We start from the raw sequence: 9733 nt of genomic DNA, 5'->3' as shown, positions 1-9733 counted from the left end.
GGGCTGCCTAAATGCCCGGGAAGAGTGCCCAAACACTTACAAAAGGTCTGTTGTTAGCGCTTACGTCAGAAGAGCCTTCTCCCACTGCTGTAGGTGGAAAGCCGTCCATACAGAACTAGAGCGTGTTGAGCAGATGCTAACAAACACTGGGTTTCCTGGTAATATCATAGATGATTCTATCAGGAAGAATATGGAAGAATTCCTCACCCGTGCCAAAACCAGCGTGGACACGGAAAAGACCTTAACCATATACCATCAGTCCCCAGCTCGGAGGTACACACACACTCAAAAAAGTTATTGTTACTTTGGAGTCCGACGAGTTTCTTACTGAACAACCCGAGAGTTTCGGCAGGGTTGGTGAACGTGTCTGTGTGTGAGCTGTTTTAAAGCATAATTTCATAACCTAAACACGATAATGTTATGGTGCTACAACACAGATCATACTACTTGTTCGACTAAGGCTCCACCTGTGTTCATGAAGCGTTACTATGTCAGCTCAAACGCTATTGCTTCATTTACGAATGCCACTCACTTTATCCAGGCAAATGAAACCCCACCAAACATGCGCAGGGATACCAACATCAGTAGCCTAGCCCTGTGTATATATACGATGAGCCTAGGCGAATGTCTAACAATAACGCAAGGAATTTAACATGTCTTAGATGGACGAAAGTAACTATTCACTAGTGTGTGATGTTTTAAAGATCAATGTCATTACCCAAACATGACATATCACAGTGCTACAACATAAAGCAAGTTGTTCGACTAAGGCGCCACCTGTTTTTCATGAAGCGTTACTATGCCATGTGAAATTCAACTGTTTCTCTTTTGACATATGCACTGTGTGGTTCCCGCAAACTGTTCTCCATACTCTAGTAAAAATCACGAAACATTTTCTTCAGTGAAATACTCTCCTTTCGAGAATTAGAACGTATCTTCTTCCGAAAAAAATTGTATCCGAGTGAGATACATGATAGTCGAAACTGTAATTGTACATGCAGAAGAGGGGCACTGCAGACCATTGTCCCGACGCGACGCGACATCATCCCCTATCAGCCCCACAGAGACCACAACAAAAATATTGGAACGCATCGCGCGACTTAACACTCTCCCCATCCCATCCCCACCCCCACCACTATTTTAACACACAACCAACCCCGTGCCCACCCCTTCCTCTAAAACATGTTTCCTCGGAAATATGCAACCAACAACAATAATTATATATCACCAACCAAACACTAAGGTACCCAATCTTACTATGCAACAGTCGAAAACTAATTCTAAATTCATCTAGCAATTCAAACCCAATTACGTCTACTTAGAGAAAATATATATGGCTACAAGTTTACTACCTCAGTAACACGGTTATCCCTTTTATTGCACCCTCCCTCTTTCTTCTAGAGTTAAACGAGGTAGAACAACGATCTTGTTGCTCCCTGGTATCGCATCATTAGTGTTCATGCTCCATGGCCCTTTTCAAGCTATTGCTACCAAACTCTTCCTACATTGCCCGGTTATCATATGTTATATATATATATATATATATATATATATATATATATATATATATATATATATATATATATATATATATATTATATATATATATATAATATATATAATATACATATATATAATATATATATATAATATACATATATAATATATATACAATATACATATAATATATATATATATATAATATACATATATATATAATATACATATATATAATATATATATAATATATATATAATATATATATACAATATATATATATAATATATATAATATATATATATATATATATATATGTATATATCTTTTTCAACCACATATCAATTTTAATTCCATACCATCGCAAACGAGACTGAGAATCGCTCGAAGGAGGCATCCGTTGGAAATTGAAACGTAGACGAGCCGAGGATTCGAACTCAGCTAACCCGTAACAAAGTTACATTGACGTAACCCAATACGCTATCATATCTCTCTTGATAGCGTATTGGGTTACGTCAATGTAACTTTGTTACGGGTTAGCTGGGTTCGAATCCTCGGCTCGTCTACGTTTCAATTTCCAACGGATGCCTCCTTCGAGCGATTCTCAGTCTCGTTTGCGATGGTACGGAATTAAAAGTGACATGTGGTTGAAAAAATATTAATTGATCACCGGGAACCATTCAGTGTGTATGTATATATATATAAATATATATACTGTATATATATATATATATATATATATATATATAAATATATAATATATATATATATATATATATATATATATATATATATATATATATATATCTCAACCAGAAAACATCACTTTCGAAGTACTATCTGATCTAAGATTAGGATTAGGAATATTTAGTACAGACCACCCGCTTTCGCAGGATTGGTATTTGTTGGAGAGGAAGAAAAGTATGTTGGAAGATGAAGGGATATCGTTCAGTGAAAAAAGGGGGTCGGAAACTTGGTTTTAAAGAAGGGCAGAAAGACTTTTTTAACGAGAAGTAAATCAAAATGAGAATATGCAGTCTGAGAATTTTTTTTCAAAATAAGTGAATCTTAGTCAAAGGAAAAAGCATGTGTGTGTGTTCGCGCTTGTAGGCGTCTTGTTGTTGTTCTTCGCGTGAATTGTGTACGTATTTCTTAGGAGAATGTATTTCCACTTCCCACGCGTAATAGTGAATATTTCATTGATTTACATTCATATTGTTTATACAAGAATTCTTGTGTAGGTAGTTGAGGGGAATAGCGCAAAAGAGAAATAGTCTGAAAGGTGAGGTATTGGAGATATGTTTCGAATTAGCTGTTCGTGCTTCGCGTGGAGTCATTCAGGATCATTGCGGCGTAACTTATGCTTGTGTTGGTTGAGTGGAGGAATGTTTGTAGCGTGATTTAGTGATTCAGAGGTTCTCAAGTTGTTCCATTTCGAACCAGTGTTTAAACGTGTTGTATCAACAAATTCAGTAGTAACAGTAGTAGACATAGTAGCAACACCAATATCAGATAAAACAACAACAGAAGATGCAACAATAACAGCATCAACAAATGTTCGGAAGGATGGGAAGCCAACGAAAGGAGGGTCTTGCCTGTTTTGAACGAATGCTTCAACAGCTAATCTCCAATATAGCCGCATCTGTTACAATGGCTATGGCGACGTCGACTACAAGCTTTGTGCCTTTAGACTCAACTGTAGAATTATGGATGAATGATTACGCCAGGTTCTGTCAGGACACCGTAACCTCGAGCGGCGGCTTTGCATAAGTCAGGGACCCTGAAGGCGAAGCATTACACACACGCTCCATCTGTTCAGTGAACAATGAAGACATTCTGAAAGCCTTATTGAAGATAAAATGCGAAGAGCTGGATTCCGTCCGTGTTACTAAGGTAACCATTGAAACTGAGGACGCTGCGAAAATAACGAAGGAAAATGTCAATGCGGTACAGTTTTGGTCTCCGTCCTATAGAATGGACATCAATTCACTAGAATCAGTACAGAGGAGAATGACCAAAATGATACATAGGCTCAGAAATTTACCTTACGAAGAGAGGCTTAGGCACCTTAACTTACACTGGAAAGACGCAGAGTGCAGGGTGATCTAATAGAGGTGTTCAAGTGGATCAAAGGCTTTAACAAGGGTGACGCTAACAAAGTCATCATATTAAGACAACAGGGCAGGAATCGCAGTAATGGATTTAAATTGGACAGATTTAGATTTAAGAAGGAAATAGGCAAGAACTGGTTTACTAATAGGGTAGTCAACGAATGGAATAGACCTAGTAACCATGTAGTGAGCGCTGAAACTATCAGTTGTTTTAAGAAACTGTTAGACAATTTTATGGATGGGGATGACAGGTGGTAATGGACATGGAGTTGCCTAGTGTAGGCCTTATGATCTCTTGCAGTCTCTATTCTTATGTTCTTAAGAAATTGCTGTCATCAGATGACGTATTTGTTCATTATGATAAAAAAATGCCCATTGCCATGGTACTTGATGCTTCCAATGTTGGAATGCTGCCATACTACTTTTCAGTTTTCCACATGGAAGGGAGCGCCCAATTTGCAAAGCGTTAAAGATTCTCGTTGAGTCGCAACGAAACTACAGCCAGATTTAGAGGGGATCACTTGCTATCATCTTCGGCCTGAATTAATGTTACCAAAACGTCGATGGACGACGATTTGCTTTGGTTTTTGCTACCAACAGACTGACACGCTGTGGTCTCTCGCAGAGCCAATTCGACTACCAGACTGAATTCCGGAAGACAGCTAACCACGCTTACATCGATACGCAGAGCTGTCTACCTGTTAACGTCGACTCAGAATTCGACAGGGAAGAAAGTGACAACGAATCATTGATGGCCTGCGCCATTACAGACATCAGCAACAGTCACTTCTCCCGAGAATAACTCTTTAGCTCATGAGTCAGCAAAATATCCGGTGAATAATTCTGTGCTTCCATTTACTCGTGAGGGATGGCCACCTAAGAAGAGCGACGACGGAAGCGAAATATAGCGCTATCGTCAACTGGCAGACTCGTTGTCAACCATCAGCGTTTTCCTGGTATTGGGTTTTCGAGTAGTGATTCCCACTAGACTTCATCGATATCATCCCACAACAAATGGATCAGCAAAACGACTCCTCCTAATGTTCAACCAGGCTTTACGGAAGCCTAACCTTCCATGGAGAAAAACACTACGGGAATTTCTGATGTAGTACCGTAGTACTCCAAATTCCAGTGGGTACTCACTGGACAAAGGGCGATATTGATGTCATCGTCTGCGCATACTTCAAGGTAAATAGACAAAAGAAACAACCATGTTACAGAAACAAGCCGTCACCAGAGTGGCTTCAATCTACAATGTCAATGGTTCAGTCTATGCTCTTTCTTTTGGTCTACGACATCACCGGGAACCACGCTAGGTGCCTGCGATTGTCACTAAATGCAAATGCACACTGGTCGACGTGCGCGTAGGCCCTGGGGGACCAACTTGGCGTCAACATTGGCGTGAAAATACGAGCGTGGGAACAATACGTGAGTCTACAATAAATATAATGGATACGCAGCCTACGAAAAATGTATTTGGCCCGCCCGCAGAAGAAATGCAACTAGTACTCTCTGCAGGAAAGATCCCATAGTCTAAGTTTGATTCACGATATCCACGATGTTCCAATCGCACCACGAAGGGGCAAGCTCCTGTCACTATTCGCTTTCGAGATAAACCTCAGCCTAGGATGGGTGGCGTTATAAACATATGCAGTTATTGAGTACCATACATGCATACTGTCAATGATAAAAGTTGTGGTTTTTCCTTCTCCAAAATATTGAAAAAGAATTATTAGAAATTTAACAAATCCCCTTCGTACTTTCCCTTCGTCCTCCAAGTTAACAGCCAACCTATCTCCTCACCTTTTCAAGAGGCTCAGACACTAGCAGAAACATCATCATCAACCTCTAGCAATACAACACACAAGTCCAAATCTATATGCCAAAAGACTACCTTTGAATCAAAATCTTCACTAGATTTTACATTTTGCTCCATCCATCGTTTTTAACAGTACCAGAATGTCTCTCAACCATCAAGATTTCCGTCACTACCCCAATGTTTTACACTCTTCGTCCATCAAATTTTCAAGGATTCTACAGAGGCCTGTACACATGGCATAAGAATGACAGACTTGCTTCCCAAACTAGTAACAACTAACAACGCCCTGATTACTTTCTTTAGTGTGCCACCGCTTTATATCAACCACACTATAAAAAAATGCAAATTCATATTTTTGACAAAAATGTATCTCTTATTTGTCTTCCTATTACCCTGCCATTAACATCTACACATATGGTTCCCTTTTTATCGTGGATTGGGTTATACAGCAGTATGTTTCACAGACAGAATGTGGATCCCTCCTGCTGTTCGGCTTAATCTTTACGACTGTTTTTTTTCACCTCATTTACACCGCCTCTCTAACCTCCACTCCCGCAACCCATTGATCCATAAAAAATCCACTCACTGATATCCGAATCATTACTTGGTTTAAATTTATAGAAATGTGCAAGGTACCATCTCATGTTGGCATCTACGGCAATGAATGAACCCACAAAGTGGGTCGATATGCAGCGTCGATCCCCTTCAATGTCCTCACCCCACTACCTGCAACAGATTGCAATCCTACTATTCTATTATCCACACTACAAAACATATGGCAAAAATTAAGCTTCATGCACGCCAATGGCTCTCTTCCTACTAGTGTAACCAACACGTTAAAACTGCACTGATATACGAACAGAGCATTCTCTTCTCACATGGCCATCTTGACGGAAACTTTTCCAATTGCCCTCAGGATATTCCCGTATATAATACATCTTACTTGAATACCCTAAGTACACAACCTCTAAACAACCTCCTACTATTCCCTCCCCTCAAACAATTATTACATACATATATACATACTGTATACCAACGATTTTCCCCCTTACAAGGGAGCAAATATATATATATATATATATATATATATACATATATATACATATATATATATATATATATATATATATATATATATATATATATATATATATATATATATATATATATATATATATACATATATATAAATAAATAAATAAAAAACAAAAACCACTCCCTCCCATTCCATCCTCACATACTCCACTCATTCACCCCACTCGGGTCGCAACGAAATTGTTAAGAACTTCGGTTCCCAATGACACTAAAAGAATATTCTTCTTTTTAACATCTTCAGTAATAGGCAAACTACCAAAAATAGCCTCTAATAGGTTAATCCATATATCCAAAGTGTTAGTAGTCCTCACTCCGGTTCTCACCCCCTTCCTCACCTCTTCTCGGCCGCCTCATGACCTTACTGACCTACAAGCGGTCCCATGGGGGTACGACTGGCGCACCCACAACCCCATAACCATCACAAATCCCTTTTGAAGAAACGTACGTGCAGCTCACCAGGCTAAGACGGAGCAGTATACATGAGCCTGGCTCACTGCTCCTGTTTTCGCACTCCCTCCCTTGCTCTCTCACAAGCAGATCGCCGGAGACACGACTTGAAACACAGTCGTCACCTCCCTTGCCGTCTCGCTCCTCCCCCCCCCACTGGCGCCCAACTTTTATTGTTAAATAAACCAACTCTCCATCAGACTTTGTCTTCAATCAGCCTAACTGGCTGCCCAATGTGTGGTAAACTATCAGCCTAACTGGCGCCCAACGTGGGACGGACTACAAATCTAACACAAAGTAATCTGTGACGGATCAAATGGATCAATTTTCGATTGATTTACTGCCATTTCTAACAATACAAAAAGTACATAAACGTCGATGCGTAGGCCATGTTCTAAAACAAACATTTAAATCAAACTTCGAATCTGCATCAAGTCCAGATGACTCCATCACAAACCACACTGCGTAATTGCAACTAACACTAAGTCATCATTGGTTTCTTGAATTCTTCAGAATTGATACATAGCCGGCATGCTTCATGGCGTCATCCCGAAAACCACATGCACTCTTCAATTAAACCAATCCAGTCACAACTTTTTCCACTATACCAGCACTGCGCCTCGTTCTCTTCGTTTTTTTCTCGTCGTCACTATTATATTCTGGGTGGTTGGCTGAATTTAAGAAGAGATACCCGATTGATCTTAAGGGTAGTTTAATACGACCGCTTGGTCGGGATGTACGCAAGACAGTACATGGTCTCAGACGAGCATGACAACATGATTCACCCAGTCGCAGCAGGGTCACAAAACACTACAAAAATATATGCATTTATTATTTATACAAATATCCACAACGAAGACAAAATGAACTTAGATGCCAGACATTGCAGAGTAATCCAAAATGACAAAAGTGTTGGTAGCAAAAGACTGTTCAGTGGAGAAAAAGAGAATGCACCAAAGCCACCCCAATAGACGACACGAACCAATATTCTCCCCATAGAACACATGAAAATTATATGTATATTTCTATGCAAGAGCCCTTAGCCCTGTTCATCCATCTTATTACATCACACAAGCACAATCAAAAACTTAGTCCTTTGATTTTATGGTTTCTATTCCCCCCCCCTCCTTTTTCATCTAATTCTATTCATTTATTTGTTTATTTTACAGGAGTTCACAATTTAGTCGAGAGTTTACTTTAAGGAATGAAGCTAAAATGGTTGATTATAATATCTCAATTGGCTATGGATTAATATGATTTCTAATAAGCTTTTTATCCTTGAGATAATTGTAAAAAATTATTTCTTTGAATTTAACCATTTCTGTTGTAGAGGAAAGTTTTTTCTAGTTTTTTGATTTCTTAAGATGCTTATTTTGTCATATTTCCCTCAAATACGCCTAAATGTTTCCCACAATAACAACTAAAAAGGAGGAAGTTGATAACCTCACTTCCAAACTCATTTTATCATCCAAAAGATATTGACTTTTGTACTGAGGGAGTCCTTTAGACACCAGGGAACAAAGAATCCCAAAACAGAGGCGTTCTAGTGCCAATCCTTATACGGGGGAGGGGAGGGTACCTTAGCCGAATGAAATCCCCTGGCCGCAGCTAAGAAAGCCACTAAAACCGTGACACGCAGTAGAAGGGCAACGCTCTCAATCCCCACTTGATTTGGTTCTTCGAACTTTTTGCACCACTCTCTGTGATGTCAAGTAAATGCCTTCTGCGACCCATTTCCGACATTGCTCTACATGGATCCTATCCTAATTGCAGGGTAGACGACTTTGCTGCACTAATATCCAAGTATGGTGTTCTTAGCAAAACTATCGAACGTTATCGCGAGGAAAATGTTTAAATGCATTTAATTGGATACAGCAAGTATTAATTAATAGGATGTGCACCAATTTTTCATCCCTCACCTTTATGAGGCCCTTTTTGTTTGAAGCCTTCATTCACCTTCCTGCCCTGAATTCAAGAGCCCTGAATTATTGTCCCTCACCAGCACGAACCTCCTGTCGGCCTTCACTCCATGACGGCCAGGCGAGAGGGCTTAGTAGCGGCGATGTCTTGTCTGGCTAGTGGATACCTTTAGAGAAACCGAAATGACGCGGCTACACAAAACTGGAAATCGAACATCAGAAGAGAAAGTTTTCTTGAAGGGTGTACTCACCTCTCTTCCTCCTCTCCTACTTCCTCGTTCACCACCACCTCCTTCTCTACTTCCTTTATTTGTTTTCCTTCTTTGCAAATCCAACACTAAAGCAAGACCCATCACAACTTGTTTCTGTCTCTTATCCCCCTGTTTACCCACATCCTGGTTTCTTTTATATCATGATTTTCACCCTTCAATGAGGGCCTTCCCCTCACCTTAGTATTCAACACCGTTATCACAATTATCTTCATTAACATTAATGTCATAATTGTAATTATGAGCATCACCACAATATCAACAATTACTGTTACCATTACCATTACAAGTACCATTGCCATAACCCACTACCACTACAATTACCTAATGTTTAAATGTTTTGAATGGCACTGTCATCACAAATACCAGTCATAAACCATTACCATTACTATTACAATTACCTATTTTTTAACGTTTGGAATGACATCGTTATCGCATACCATTGTCATAACGTATTACCGTTACAATTAACTTTAATAGTTTGAACGAAACAATTACCATTATCATAACCGTAACAGTTACCATTACCACTGATACGACCACCATCATCAGCCTCATCAACATCATCATCGTAAA

This window comes from Oratosquilla oratoria, chromosome 18 (genome assembly GCF_046742065.1).
Source record: "Oratosquilla oratoria isolate Oo_2021 chromosome 18, ASM4674206v1, whole genome shotgun sequence".
NCBI classification, from domain to species: Eukaryota; Metazoa; Arthropoda; class Malacostraca; order Stomatopoda; family Squillidae; genus Oratosquilla; species Oratosquilla oratoria.
Note: the sequence above shows the minus strand (reverse complement) of the source record.